The following is a 15,474-nucleotide window of genomic DNA, read 5'->3' on the forward strand; positions in this document are numbered from 1 at the left end:
ACTGATGTAATTCTAGCCACACTGATGAACAGTAACGGCTCTGTGTATTCCTGAAACAATATGGTCCAGAATGTTGGGTCCGAGCTTTTGTTTGACAAGAGAGACAACTCTGATATTGACCTCCTGACAAAGAGTGAGTCAGCCAACAAGCTTCCTCAAGATGAAAGTAATTCTTTCAACTCACCCCATATCATGTCCATGGAAGCAAACTACAACAACTACAACTTCTCCTGCAGTGCTTGAGAATGGGAAGGAAAAGTACAATTTCCCCAGCCCAAACCTGTTGGTAGAGGAGAACATGGATAAGAATGAAGTCACCTCTGGTGCATACTACTATTACAGTAGAAGCTTGGAGATAACATTGACCTTAGTATCCATTGTGAACATGACAGCTTCATAACTGGAGCCAGTGGAGAAGTGTCCTTTATCAACATCAAAATCCTCTGTGAGTGGGATTCTAGTTATTGTAATGGTGTTGACTGGCATCAGAAACTGAACTTTCAGTAAGGGGCTGTCTTTGCCACCAAGCTGAAGAACAACAGCTGCAAGGTGGCCTGATGGACCTGCTGTGCTTTGCCAGCCAGGTCCAAATACCTCAAGTGTGGCAGTGTGTCCCATTACCATGCCACATCATCCTGTGTACCCAGCAGCTTTAGCCGCACTGTGAAGCTGTCCATAGCCTCTGCAGCGTGGGTTTGATCCCAGCCAGCCAGGGAGAAACCCACATGGGACAGCAGACCTCTACTGTCTCACCCACTCCTCTCCTCAGCAGTGTATTTCATCAGTCTGTCTGTTCTGTTCCCCGCTCCGTCTCTGGTGAATCCTCTCACCCTCCCACACATCTGACCTGTACCCCGGTTCTTGTATAAATAAATAAATCTTTAAAAAAAAAAGAATAAGTTTATTTAGTCTCCTTAAAAAAGGAGCGATCCGGGGCCTCCCTGGTGTCACAAGGAGTTAGTCTCAGCACTATGAAGCTATCAACAGCCATTGCAGCACGACCTAACCCACATGGCACAGCAGACCTCTCCTGTTTCACCCACTGCTCCCCTCAGCAGTGTATTTCAGTAGATCTGCCTGTTCTACTCCCCACTCTGTCTCTGGTGAATCCTCTTACCCCTACCCCCACACCTCTGGCCTACACCTTGGTTCTTGTATGTATAAATTTTTTTTAAAGGGTCAATTACAAAATTTACGTTTAAAAAGAACAAAGAAGTCCTGTATTACTTTAATTTTTAAATACTACATATATATTTTATCTAGAAACATTTAAAGATTTATGTACTTCAGTATTTACATTTCTATGACTCTATCAAAGAAAAATACCAGTCTTGGACAAAGACAAATTCAAATATGTACTAATTCTAAAAGGAAGATGAAAATTGGTCCATTTTAAAATGGAAGAATTGTAAATCTCTGGTAAATCAATAAAATTTTATTTAAAGAATATAGAAAGGTTAATGAAGTATAGTACAATAAATATCACACAACTATTGAATATTGTATTACTGGCATATATTTGTGTGTTTTTTGACAGCTGAATCGAAAATATATATACAGATGGTGTTATAACTCTAATTGGGTTACATTGGAATACATTGCAGATTTACATTTTGCTTGAAAAGATCCAGCTAAATGTGTTAAATGAAAGCTACCAACTCTCCCTTGACTATTCTCATGTATACATCTTACATATAAGAGTAGCATGGATATGAATTTTAAAGATGCTTCACAGAAAAGAGACATATTTAACTCTTAGTTCCTTTGCAAGCTTTGAGTTGTAAATGTAGACAAGATGAGCAGTCTAGGATTTCCTAAACAATTGGTAAAGTATTCCCAAAAATTATCCCCAACTTGAGTTAGGGATAGCCTTTCCAAATAGCCTAGATCCTATGTAGTAACTCAAGTAAATCAATTAGCTCTTGTCTAGAGATCAATAATCCCTGCCAAGATGATATCAGTGAGCAGGTGATGGCCTGCCCTCCAGCCTAGGTCCCTGTGATCTCTAAATCCTCATCCTTCAGAAAAGACTGGCAGCTTATTGCCCACCTCAGGGTCCTACCAGGCTGCTGGGCACACAGGCCCTTCTTACATCTGCATGTCTGAGTCTTGAACCTGATCACTGATGAAGTGAAAATATATTCACCTGAGGCAAATAAAAAGTTAATTTCTGCTATAAGGTGGCAACATTCTCCAAATTAAAGACTCTTTACATGAATTTATTTTAATCTTCTACATTGTAGTATACATGGTTATATAAAACTATAAGAAAATGATTCTATTCAGTGAACACCCTCAGAGATAGAGGACACAATTTGCACCAAACCTGAGAAGGACAGCCTATACCAAAATTCAAGGAGGTGTGTTTGTTAGCCATAGAATTAGTTCCATGCTCTCTTTCTAGTTGTTTTTACTTTTTACCACCTCTGCATTTTTGCAATCCTTTCTTTCCTTGGGTTTTGAATTTTATTGCAAGATCCTTAAGCAAATGGTAAATTCACCTTTGAAGTAAGCATAGTACCTGGCATAGTGATTTACCTGGAGTAGTCATCCAGCTAATATTGTCAAAAGTATGTGTGGGCTGGTCTTTGCAGGCTGAGGCTGTTTGATGATAGACCTGTTTTGTTAATGGAAAGAATCATAGAGGAACAGGATTTGGAAGGCCTGCCTTCCAGTTTGGATGCTGCTCACAAATGTACAAGCCTTAATCACATTCTTTCATATCCTTATTACTATTTTCTGTAAAATGATAGCATTGACTAGATTATTTCTAAGAGCTCTTTCAGCTCTCAAATAAATCTAAGAAACGTGTCTCTTAAGCAAGAACTGCATTATAAGAAAAATATTAGAAGCTTAATACTAGTTTTGACACAGAGAAATAGAAAAGTCTTGTTCTCAATGATGGAAGTCACCTATGATTTATGTAAAATTACTTCCATGGTCTGCTTTTGAATTCCAGCTATCCTTTTGATTTCCCACTTGGAGAGAGTGAGAATTAATGACTACACAAGAAGGGAGGAGGAGATCACATACCTTTGGTGCCTGTTCATTATCATTGTGAAACTAGGAAAAAGAGTACTTCATATCAGGCCCTGTTACCTCCTTTCCAACTTTTCCTCTCCCTCCACAAAAAAGAGTAGATGCCCCCTTCCACCACACCTGTAGGCACACACACACCATACCCTCTCACAAGAGGCATATAAGAGCACCAGAGCAGACCTGAAATAGCTGAAAAACATTTGTTGAAACCATCTCCACACAAAATTCTACAAATGCCTACATTAATTTAAAATTTAAACTTGTTGAAACATAATGATCAGGTTAAAATAGTGATAGTGAGTGGGTAATTTACCTTAGTAGCTAACATCATTACTTAATTATTTTGATTCCTAATAAAAGAAAGTAGAATCCTTCAGAGAACCACAGAGCTCTGACTCTTTCACAGGCCAGGGGCTGTTACAGGTCAGCAAGCTTTTTTTATAACGGTCTTTCTTATTTTCTGTTGCCATTATAAGTCACTTGAAGAAATAAGAATTATGATTATATTTTCGTGGCTATTTCTGAAAGTATTGGAATGTCACTTAGACTTGTGACATTCTGACAGTCATAGCCAGCCATAAAATACCTTAAGTGAACTGCATGTAACTGATTCTAAGCTATAACTCACCTGTCCCCAGATACTCTACTTTTACCTCATCCAAAAAGTAAACAGAGGTTGCTAGGTAAATCTGGTGTGCATGAACAGAACACATGTATATTCTTTTTTTTTTAAGATTTATTTTATTTTTATGCATACAAGAGCTGGGGCACAGGCCAGAGGTGCGGGATGTGGGGCGGGGGTGAGAGGATTCACCAGAGACAGAATGGGGGAAAGAACAGGCAGATTGACTGAAATACACTGCTGAGGAGAGCAGCGGATGAGTCAGGAGAAGTCTGCTGTGCCATGTGGGTTGGCCCCTGGCCGGCCAGGAGATCAAACTCATGCTGCAGTAGCTGCAGTTAGCTTCATAGGTTGCGTCTCAACCCCTTGCACCACCAGGGAGGCCCAACATATGTACATTCTTAAACAAAAGCAAAAATTCACATTCAGAGAGACCTCATTAATGCCATTCTTTTAATTCTTAAAGTTATTTTGAACTTTTTCAAAATAAATAATTTTAAAATATTTTTATTTATTTATGCATACAAGAACTGGGATATAGGCCAGAGGTATGTGGGGGGGGGGGTGTGGGGGTGAGAAGATTCACCAGAGACAGAGTAGGGAGCAGAACAGGCAGATTGACTGAAATACACTGCCGAGGGGAGCAGCGGGCGAGACAGGAGAGGTCTGCTGCGCCATGTGGGTTAGCTCCCTGGCCTGGGATCAGATTCATGTTACAGTGACTGTCAATAGCTTGATAACACTAAGACTTTAACCCCTGAGCGGTAGGAAGGCCTAAGAAATATTTTTTTTTAATTAATGGGTTTGTTAATATTTTGACAATAGAAGATTTCTCCCTTTAGGTATGGCCGTTGCCACTCTCCCACCTCCAAAGCATCCATAGTCATCCTCCATAGTCCATTATGCTCTGCCTCACTCTCCCCATTCTCATTCCTCCTCATCTTCCTTCCTCTCCCTATCCTCTCTTTGATGCCTCAGATCTTTGGTCACTTTTCAAGGATTGGTTTTAAAGTTTGTCTTTGTTTGACCCTCTCTTTGGTTTCTCTATATTTCACATAAATATGACACTATCTGGTATTTATTTTTTTCCTTCTGGCTTATTTCACTTAGCATAATCCTTTCCAGCTCTATTATGTTGCCACAAATGGCATGAGTTTATCTTTTTTATCACAGTATAATATTCCATTGTGTATATATATCACATCTTCTTGATGCAGTCATCTGTTCTTCAGCATTTAGGTTGTTTCTACATCTTAGCTATTGCAAATAGTATTTCAGTAAACACAGGAGTGCAGGTTTCCTTTCAAATTAGTGCTTTTGTGTTCTTTGGGTGGATGCCTAGGAGTGGAATTGCTGTATCATATGTCATATCCATATTTAGTCTTTTGATCCTCCACATTGCTTTCCAAAGTGCTGGACCAGTTTACATTCCCACCAACAGTGTTAACAGGATCCTAAAAGGAATAATATTGAAAATGTCTTTTACCATGAAGGGTTACAGTGTGGGCATTTAACAAAAGTTGCATACGAGACCATTAAGAGTATGAACTGACTCTAGTTACCTCCTAAAGCAAAATGTTTGTTAAGATGTTCTGTTGCACTTAAGGAAACAAAATATTTGATTAAGGTGATCAAGCAGCAAGCAAATTGCCTAAAAGTTGTCAGTCATCTCATTAAGAGATGATGAGGGAAACACAAATATAAAAAATAATGTAATTGATGCCATTTGGGGTGCTCAGACGAAAGAGAGTTTGTATTTCATCTAAAAAGTCAAGAAAAGGTTTATGAAGTAGTGGTATCTGAGATAGTCCTTGAAGAAGATCTTCACAGCAGAGAGGGGCAGAGAAAGCCATGGGAGAAAAAAAAAAAAAAGTGGATGCACCTGGGTCAGCATGCAGTGTATTCAGAGGAAAAAAGCATTATAAGTTGGAGTGAATGTGAAAAACATGGGGCAGCACAAGGTTCTGTAATGGTACATAATGACTACTTAAGGACTTTGGTTCAAACAAAAACATGTGCATGAATGTTCAAATCAGCTATAGTTGCAACAGCCAAAAGTAGAAACAAACCAATGTCCATTAAATGATAATGGATAAACAAAATATGGTATGTCTGCACAATGGAACATTATCTGGTCATAAAAAGGAGCGAGTTTGATATATGTTACCATGTGACAAAAATGTTCTAGCACTAATGATGCTAATTTAGTACACTGTGAATGTACTAAAAGTCACTTTAAAATGGTGAAAATGATGAATTTTATGTTATGTGAATTTTACCTCAATTTTAAAAAAAGACTTTCTTCCTCTTTTCCCAGTGAACCCAAAGGAATCCAAGTAAACTAATTCCATAGACAGTCAAACTTGCCTTCTCATGATTCGATCTAGGTTAAAATATTACTGGCAAGCCGACTACATAAAGGATACCTAGCTTTCCCAGGTAAAAGGGATGGTGAAGTCAGGAATTCAAGTAGTTCCTCTCTGAGTAGTGGTGACTGCCTTGTAGATGCTTCTGGAGCTCTCATCAGTAGGCAGAAATGGTCAAGATAGCAAAGAAATGGCATGCCCTGTCCCTTTATATTCCAATACCTTTCCAGCTCTGAAACTGAAGACCCAGCAATATAAGGCCTGCTTCTCCTACCAAACCAAAGCTTAGCAGGCTAATTCACTTTAGGGGATAGCATATGTAGTATTTGTGATTTGTGACCTTCAAAAATCCTCATATACTATACCCAAACCATTCTGGGATGAGTCCTCAGCAAACTTCCTTTTATATATAAACTTAGCCTAACTTCTTAATACAAGTGCAAATGCACAGAGCTTATTTTCCATAAAACCTGTTTTCTCTAAAGGAATCAATGTTATTTCTGCTAGTACCAAGGCAAAATACCCTTAAAATGTCATTATTTTTGCAGTCACTAAATGTACTATTTTATTCAAACAAGAATCATTAGTGGATGGAAGGTTAAAACACCAGCATGGATGGTAAGTAGGGAACCGGATACTCACAAGAATTCAAAGAAACTACAGAGAGCTTAACACAAAGGAAAGGGATGAGCAAGTTTAGTTTCACCAATAATGACACCGATGGATATTGTGTGGCTCCTGATGTTATAGGGAAAAATACAGCATCTTTTATATAGTTAGCTTGCCAGTAATATTTTAACCTGAATCTAATCATAAGAAGGCAAGCAGACAAATTTGGAATAAGGGACACCTGACCTGGACTCTTAAAAAATGCCAATATTGTGAAAGAAAGATAGATAGTATTGTGGGGATTATTATAGATTAGAAGAGTTTAAAAAACTCTGACATCCAAAGGGAATGTATAGTTTTTAATCTTGAATTGGGATTAAAAACAGCTCTAAAGAATGCTTGTTCTTAGGAGGTAAATGTTGAACTCTTTAGAGATAAGTCCTCACGGTGCCTATAACTTACTACCACATAGTCAGCAAGTGGTTATCTAGCGAGAAAGCAAGATGGCAAAATATTAGCAATTGGTTAATCTCGGTGGAGGACAAATGGGTGTTCATTATATTCTATCGACTAAAAAGTTTGAGGGGAAAGGTAGTTTTCCTTGAAGATTTAAAAAATGAATCTTAAAAAAAATGAGTGGTGTTCTAAAATATGGCTGGTAACATTTGGGAAGAATAACATGATAAGTAGAGATGATCAGTCTCTAGCAATTTCTGAACTCCCTGCTGTGGAATATTAGTTTTCTGCTTTTAGAAAAAGGTTTTCCCATATCCAGCTTTCAGGTTCAGATAACAGTAGTTGGAAATTGGAAACAGTTCATTTATGTCATCCAATCCTTCTTTGTTACCTGACTTATAAAAAAGCATTTGTTTCTTAAAGTAAAAGACCACATTGTACATCCATTACTTACCAACAGGGAATCTATCTGCCTTTGGTCTGCAGAGACTGGTATATAAACCTTTGGAATTAATCCCTCTGTACATCCTCTCAATCAGAGTGCTGGCCTTTTTTTTTTTTTTCTTTTGTACAGAATATTGTTTTACAGTGTTCACTGTAGCTGTCTGAGGAGGCCTGCAGTGTCATGAGCACTGGCACACTATCTTGTCTATTTTCACATTCTTTAAAAGATAAAACAAGTTTAAAACCACACATTGTCTGTGAACAGCTAAAGACTGGGAGAAATTACTTTCTTTTCTCATGACCCGGATTGACAAGAAGCATACCTATAGGAGGCGAAAAAGATGAGTGAATGCCTTTTAAAGACCCTAGTAATGAAGCCCTTAGGGAATTGGCATGTACGGTAGAATTTACAGTGGCTTCTGGAGATGAACATTGTGGCAGGAAGAGGTTCAGGACGCTGGCTGTTGAAATATAGTCTGCACTTATTTCATATCAGCCTATTTTGGGCCCCAGTGAGAAAGTTATTTTAATAATATCTTGCTTCACTGGAAATGTACATGATAAGTGGCAGATGTCAGAAAAATGGGGGAAAGTTACAGCACTTCATTCTCCTTGAGACATCGGAGTTTATATAGTTGTTCTCTTTTAGCCTTTGAAGTAAACACTGATGCATATGGAAACACAAATTTAAAAGAACATTAGACACAGACAGTGATTGGCATCTCAGGGCTCGGCGGTTGAGGATCTGTATTTACTACCAGTACAGCATTTAGAATGTCTGATCCAGTGTAGTCTTATTTTACAGATAAGAAAATGAAGGTCCACATAATAAAATTTTTTTTAAAAAATCCACATCTGAGAAGTGCTACTCCAGTAAAAAGATATTTAAAAATATATTTGATGTACTTAGCCTATTGTGGGCTAGAAACCATATTGTCTGGCTCCCGGCATAACCACCTTCCCAGGAGGTCACATTGCCTCTTGGAGTGGTCACAATTAAGATTTTGGGTCACTTGCTTTCTTCCATAGACAAGACCCAGTTAACACCTGAGGCTTGGAAGTGTGCATTTGACATCTCCTGAGTGCTCCTGATTACCATTCCTGGATCTTTTCACTTCAGTACACTGCTGTCAGCATTGAAGCCCTTAGTTATACCAAACCACTGCATCTGGCTACTAGGTCATTCTTTTCTTCTCTGTTCTATCCTATTTTTGTTTGATTTTCACCAATTATTTGAATTTAATTTCTGTAGAGTCCCTTCCTTAGTCTACTTATAAATCATGGTGGATAATACAGTGAAAATATGGTGGTTCAGTATGGGGAAAGATTATTTGGAAGGTACCACTTAATGGCTCCACATTAACTACATACTGACTCTGAATCTAAATACCCCGTTTTTCCAGAACTAGGAGTAAAATAAATCTTGCTTGGAAGCCTCCTGAATAGGTAATATATAACCAACATATAAAAAGAAAAAGCTTTCATGCATCTATTTTGTCACTCATCAGATATTACTGATGTCAGTACTTCATACTGATCTAGATATGTGATATGGTTGTGAGCAGGAGAAAAAAATTCCCTGCCTTCATGGAGCTTTCATTCCACAGAACTGTATGTGAAGCCTACCTAACAAGACTCTGCCACCACCTAGAGCATAAATTCCTGCAGGACAGAGATTTCTCTCTGTTCTATCCATGGGTAAGCTCATGGTAGGTGCTCAGTGGATTGTGTGAGTGAGCAACCATCTGGTGAAACAGAGCCTGTGGTCCCTCCCAAATTAACTATTTTACAAAAAAAGAAATAAAATAGGTAATATTTAATGAGGGATATTATTTATATAGGCGATTAAATCATTTCTGTTTGTTTTCTCAATTGCTATATTTTTATGAGCTCCAAAAGCTTTTTATGAAAAAGAAAATGTATTTCTGAATGCGTACTCTCAGGTGTCTGTATGACATATGAGCTATTAATCCACTTAGCTGCTGAAAATATATATTTAAAGATTTAAATATTTACAGTATTTTATAAAGTAAATGATACTTTTATGTGCAAGCTGAAGCAGTCAAGGATAAAATGCTTCCACAGAACGAGAATGTTTGTTGTGATAAATAAAAAAAGACAGGTAAGCAACATATCAATAGTTATAGTCAGTTCAGGTTGTAATGGCTGTGATAATGATGCTGTCATTTTATGTAGTCATCTAATCTCTCAGCTTTAAAAACATCTAAGAGCTGATGTTGAACAGATATGGATTACATGCATACTTGGTGTTTCTCTTTCATCATCCGCAACAAAATGTCTCTCTGCTGAGTGACAGGCCTGTTGGGAGCTTGCTACCCTAAGGGGAGCTGGAGTTTTGGAGAGTACTTGTTTACTCTGCATATGGAGTTCCAGGACGTTAGAAGTTCTGCAAACAGAACTTCTTCCCAGAATTGACTCCTGTTCTCTGAGGACGTGCTGGCTTCTGCTCATGTTCCTTACTAACCAGGAAAACTTGTTTTCAGCAGAAACTTATTAATCTGTATAAGCAAAAACACGATTTGTGCTATTTTCTTGTTCCTTTGTTCATATCTTTAATAAAAGCTTGGTTTGGAAGAGTGAAAGGCAGAGCTGCTCTGGATGGCACTCTCCCCAGCGTCCCCCAACTGCAAATTCATTTAGACTGAATCTTCGTTAATGGCACAGAACTTCATCGGCTGTCCTGTCCGCAACAGTGGCCAAACTAAGAATACAAAATAAAGTGAGAGAGCTTGCGGTTTGAAATAGCTTCTAATTGATTAAGCCTAAGTACTTCAAAATCATAAAATTCTCTAGATGGTAAGTTTACAAAGTATGATGGAAAAAGTGGTTTTAGAAAAAAAATGCATGGACTGCTGAGATGTCCTTACCTGCAAACCACATATTCACTCTCCCTATCTGAAGAAACTGCTGCTGAGGTCTGTTTGTTTGTTTTAATGAGACAAACTGAGAGATGGCTCGCTACCTCCAAAAGAGAAAGCCACCGTAAGTCATGGTAAATTATTTAGCTTCTCCACATTTCACCTTCCAATCTCCAGATACAAAAGCTCAGCTTCTTGACGTTGAACAAATACCACTTTCAACATATCCTTTGTGTTAAGCACTGAAAATGAGAATATTGCAAGAGCTGTAATGAAGAAGAGCTGGTTAGAATGGGGAAAAAATTGATAGTGAGGAAAGTAGTGTGTTTTGGGAATGAGTTGTTTAACAGTAGGAAATTCTGTAGGGCTCCCAGTTGGTTCCTGTGTCATTTGAAAAGTGCTGTGCCTGAGCAGTCTGCACTAATCAGCAAGAGATAAGGAAAGGGTGAACAATTGAAAAGGTGGAAAACTTGTGACCATAGGATCAGCGTCAATGTCACATATCTCCTAACCTAAAATGAATTCAAGTGACAGCAGGGAGGTAGAGAACTTAAAGACCAAGCATATTATGAAACGCTGCTGCTGAAATTTTGGTCACAAGCCATGGATTATTCATAGGATCAAGGCCAGTTTATATTTACACAATATCAAAGTGAGTAGCTAGGTCATGAGAGCACTATACAGACACGCTCAAGGACTCCCTACCACTCCTGTAGAATTTACAGTGAGAGGAGAGGGATTTCAGTGTAGATAAATCTACTTTGTTTTGGGGAAAGATGTTCACAAGCAGGCAACCAAGTAAATATAAAACATCTGTGTAAAGAAAGGAGTAAGTCTTCTTTACTTATTTATAAGTAAGTAAACCTCTCTATTTATAAATAAATTTCTGCAAGAACTGACTTATATTTCTATTGGTCTCATGCATCTCAGGACTAAGTTCAAAGTCTTCTTAGTATATTGAAAATTCTGGATCCCTAAAAAAAATTTTAAAGAGCAGATTGAGGACCTCTTATTTTTTTTTGTAATAAATACATTTTTCTTCCATTTTTAAAAATTGGTCAATCCTAGTGATATTTATTTTATTTTTCCCCACCAGTAGCCCTTATATCCCCTTTGACCCTTTCTTCCTACCCCACCCCTAGCCTCAGAAACCTCACTTCATTTATTAATGTCTGCTAATTTCTCTAAGTATTTTGCTTTGTCAAATTGCCTGCTATGTATGTCAATGGCCAGTATTTGTCTTTGTCATGCTGACTTTACTACCCATAATTCCCTTGAACTCCCTCCATTTGCTATAAATGGCAACATTTCATCTTTCCTTAGATGAATTGCATTCTATGGTGTGGATGTACCATGTCTTCCTGATCCAGTTGTCCATTGATGGGCATTTAATTGCTTCCATGTCCTAGCTAATGTATATAATGCTGCATAAACATTGTAAAGTGTGTAGTTTTTTGAGTTGATGTTTTCATGTTCTTTGGAGAGATGCCTAAAATTGGGATTGCTGGGTCATAGGTATTTCCATTAATAGTTTATTGAGCTTTTTTTTAATTATGAAAAATTTTATATAGTGAATTAGCCAGCTGGACTCAGTTTATATGATCCCAATTTTGTTGGCAACATCCAAAGCATCATATTCAGCAACTATTCAAACACATACCTCTCTCCATCAGGTCTGATCAGGGTGTTGACCTTGACCAGATCAGTGTCATAGAGTTTCTTCATAGCCTGTTTGATCTGCTACTTGTTGGCCTTGATGACGACAGTGAACACAAGTGCTTTGTTGTCTTCTATCTTGTGTTGTTTTCTATTTGTCCCTGACTTGGTGGTCAGGGGTGAACTTGATGATGGCACATTGGTCAAGCTTGTTTTTCCTGGAGGTGCTCTTCTGAGGATAATTGGTTTGCCTTCAGAGCTACATTTTCTTGGGCTGCCAGAGGGCTTATGATGTGCCTTTCTTTACCTTCAAAGCTTTTGTTTGGCTTCAACTTTGTGACAGGAAGTAACTTCCTTCTTTACTTTTGGCACCATCTTCATGAAAAGGCCATGATTCTTTTTGTTTTTTTTAGGGTAAATACAGATCACTTTCCAAAATGTCTGCATCAGGGCCTCCCCTGGTGGTGCAGTGGTTGAGCACTGGGTTGCGAGGCTGCCCGCAGCCTCTGCAGCGCCAGTTCGATCCCCAGCCACCGGCAAGGGTCCCACAAAATGTCTGCATCAGTTAACCTCTTCACCATCAGTGCAGTCAGGTTCCTTCCTCCACATCCTCTCCAGTACTTGTTGTTGGAGGTATTTTTATTATGTGTCATTCTCATGGGTGTGAGATGATATCAATGGCTTTAACCTACATCTCCTTTATTAGAAGCAATGATGAACAATTTAACATGCAGGGATGAAAGGATTCACCAGAAACAAGAGTAGGAGAGCAGAACAGGCAGATCTACTGAAATACACTGCTGAGGGGGGCAGTGGGTGAAAACAGGAGAGGTCTGCTGTGCCATGTGGGTAACCTCCCTGGCCAGGGATCAAACTCATGTCTCAGTGGCTGGTGATAGTTTGATAGCACTGAGACTTGAACCCCTGCACCACCAGGGAGGCCCTAAGTTATATAATTTCTTTATATATCTTAGGCATTAACACCTTGTCAGTTGTGTAATGTATATTTTCTCCCATTCAGTGGGATGTCCTTTTATTTTATTTTATTTTATTTTTAAGATTTACTTATTTATTTATACAGCACTGGGTACAGTCAGAAGTGCGGGAGGGTGAGAGAATTCACCAGAACCAGAGCGGGGAACAGAACAGGCAGACTGACGAAATACACTGCTGAGGGGAGCAGCAGGGGTGGCAGGAGAGGTCTGTGCACCATGTGGGACCCTTGCTGGTGGCCGGGGATCGAACTGGCCCTGCAGAGGCTGTGGGCACCTTTGCAGCCCAGTGCTCAACCACTGCGCCACCAGAGGAGGCCCAGGAATGTCCTTTTAATCTACTTATGTTTTCTAGGTAATTATAGAAAAACTCTTTGAGTAATCCCAATTGTTTATTTTTGCTTTTATTTCTCTTGCCATAGGGTCAGTTCTCCAAAAACATCTTTATTATTGATATCCTGGAACATATCTGGTGATATTTTCTTCTATGTGTTTTATTGTTACAGGTTGTATATTAAATCTCTAGTCTATTTGGAATTTATTTTTATTCTCAGAATTAAAGTGTGCTCCCACTTCATTCTTTTATGTATGGCAGCGGCTTTCTCAGCACCATTTATTAAAGAGGCTCTCGTTTCCCCATTGTATGATCATGGTTGCTTCATCATAAATTAAGGATTGATATGTATGTGGATTTCTTTCTTGGCTCTTGGTGCTGTTCCATTTATTCATGTATCTATTTTTATGCCAATGCCATAGGGTCTCGGTACTGTGGCTATATAATATAGTTTAAAGTCAGGTAACACAATACCCCCATTTCTCCCCTTTTTTTTCCCAGAATTTCTTTTACTATTTGAGACCTTCTTACAGTTCCCTATAATTTTCAGTATTTTTTGTTCAATTTTTTTGAACAATATTATTGATATTTTGATGGGGGTTGCATTAAATTTTTGTATTACTTTAAATAGAATAATCATTTTGTTTATATTGATTTTCCCCACCCACAAGCATCAAATGTCTTTCCATCTCCGTATGTCACAATCTAAATCATTTGACAATGTCTTGTAGTTCTTGTTGTATAGGTCCTTCACTTCATTGGTTATCTTAATTTCAAGGTATTTAATTGTTTTTAAAGTAACTGCATGAAACTATTGTCTTAATTTCTTTTCTCTTGTTTTTACATAAGTTTTTATATGTTGATTTTTAACCTGCTTCTTTGCTGTGTTCATTTATTATTTCTAATAGCTTTTTGGTGGAGTCTTTAGCTCTTTCTATATATATCATCTTCAAATAATGATAGTTACTTGGGTTCCTTTTATTTCCTGTTATCTGATTGCTTTGCCTAAAAACCTCTAGTAGTGAAATAAACAGGAGTGGTGACATTGGGCACTCAAATTCTCTATTATATTACATTGGTTGCAGAAGTCATTTTATCATTGAAAATGTTCAAGTCATAGTTTTAACTTAGTGTGATTTGTGATGGTGCCAACCACGATACATGAGAAGTATCTTATTATAAGTTGTTTGTTATGAAAATAAGAAGAATAAAATGCAGCCATCTTTGGATGAATTTTTAAAGGATTGTAAAGAAGCCAGAAAAGTCAAAACAAATGTTAAGAAAATCTTATTTTTCTCATGAGAGTACTCTGCCCATGTTTGTTATCAGTATAGAGGATTTTAGACTGAGGAACAAATTGACTCGAGACCTTACTATTTCATAAGTTGAAGGACTCTTGTTCTCTGCAGGGGTGACTGGAGAAACTTTAATCTGAAGTCTACCAAAAAATGGGTTGACCTACCCACAAATATGAATACATATTGGTTGTATCTATTATATGAAAATTTGTTATATAAATGTTTTGAGTATATGTTTGTAATTTTTTAATAACTAAATTTTAAAGAAGCGAATAAATTTCTCTTTTCAAAAATATTTATTTATTTATGCATATAAGAACTGGGGTGTGCGCTAGAGGTGCAAGGGGTGAGAGGATTCACCAGAGAGAGTGGGGAGCAGAACAGGCCGATCTACTGAACTACACTACTAAGGGGAGCAGCAGGCAAGGCAGGAGAGGTCTGCTGTGTCATGTGGGTAGCTCCCAGGCTTCCCGAGGATTGAACTTGTGCCATAATGGCTGGCGATAGCTTGATAGTGCTGTCTTTAACCCCTGCACCACTAGGGAGGCCCAGAAGTGAATAAATTTCTAAATAAAATCTGCCCTCTTATAGGATCTTTCTTTCACCTCCACCTTTCTCTCCTATCCTCATTCCCAGTGGGAGTCTTTCAACATAATACAACATAATAAAAATTATACCAAGGGAAGTAAAAAAGAAATTGAACCCACAGATCACCTACTAATTGTAAAGGGGGAAATAGATCATTAGAGTGGACCATCTGTAATCATTACCTTAACCAA

The 15,474-nt window shown here is 38.1% G+C and overlaps 1 protein-coding gene across 1 annotated transcript in view; it reads left to right on the forward strand.

The window, feature by feature from the left end:
• The window catches only part of PDSS2 (decaprenyl diphosphate synthase subunit 2), a gene marked incomplete at both ends in the record, with an annotated part of 215,637 nt that overhangs the window by 176,862 nt on the left and 23,301 nt on the right, over positions 1–15,474 (forward strand). The gene's annotated exons all lie outside the window — the stretch shown is intronic.

This window comes from Talpa europaea, assembly GCF_964194135.1.
Source record: "Talpa europaea genome assembly, chromosome: 2".
In the NCBI taxonomy this organism is placed as follows: Eukaryota; Metazoa; Chordata; class Mammalia; order Eulipotyphla; family Talpidae; genus Talpa; species Talpa europaea.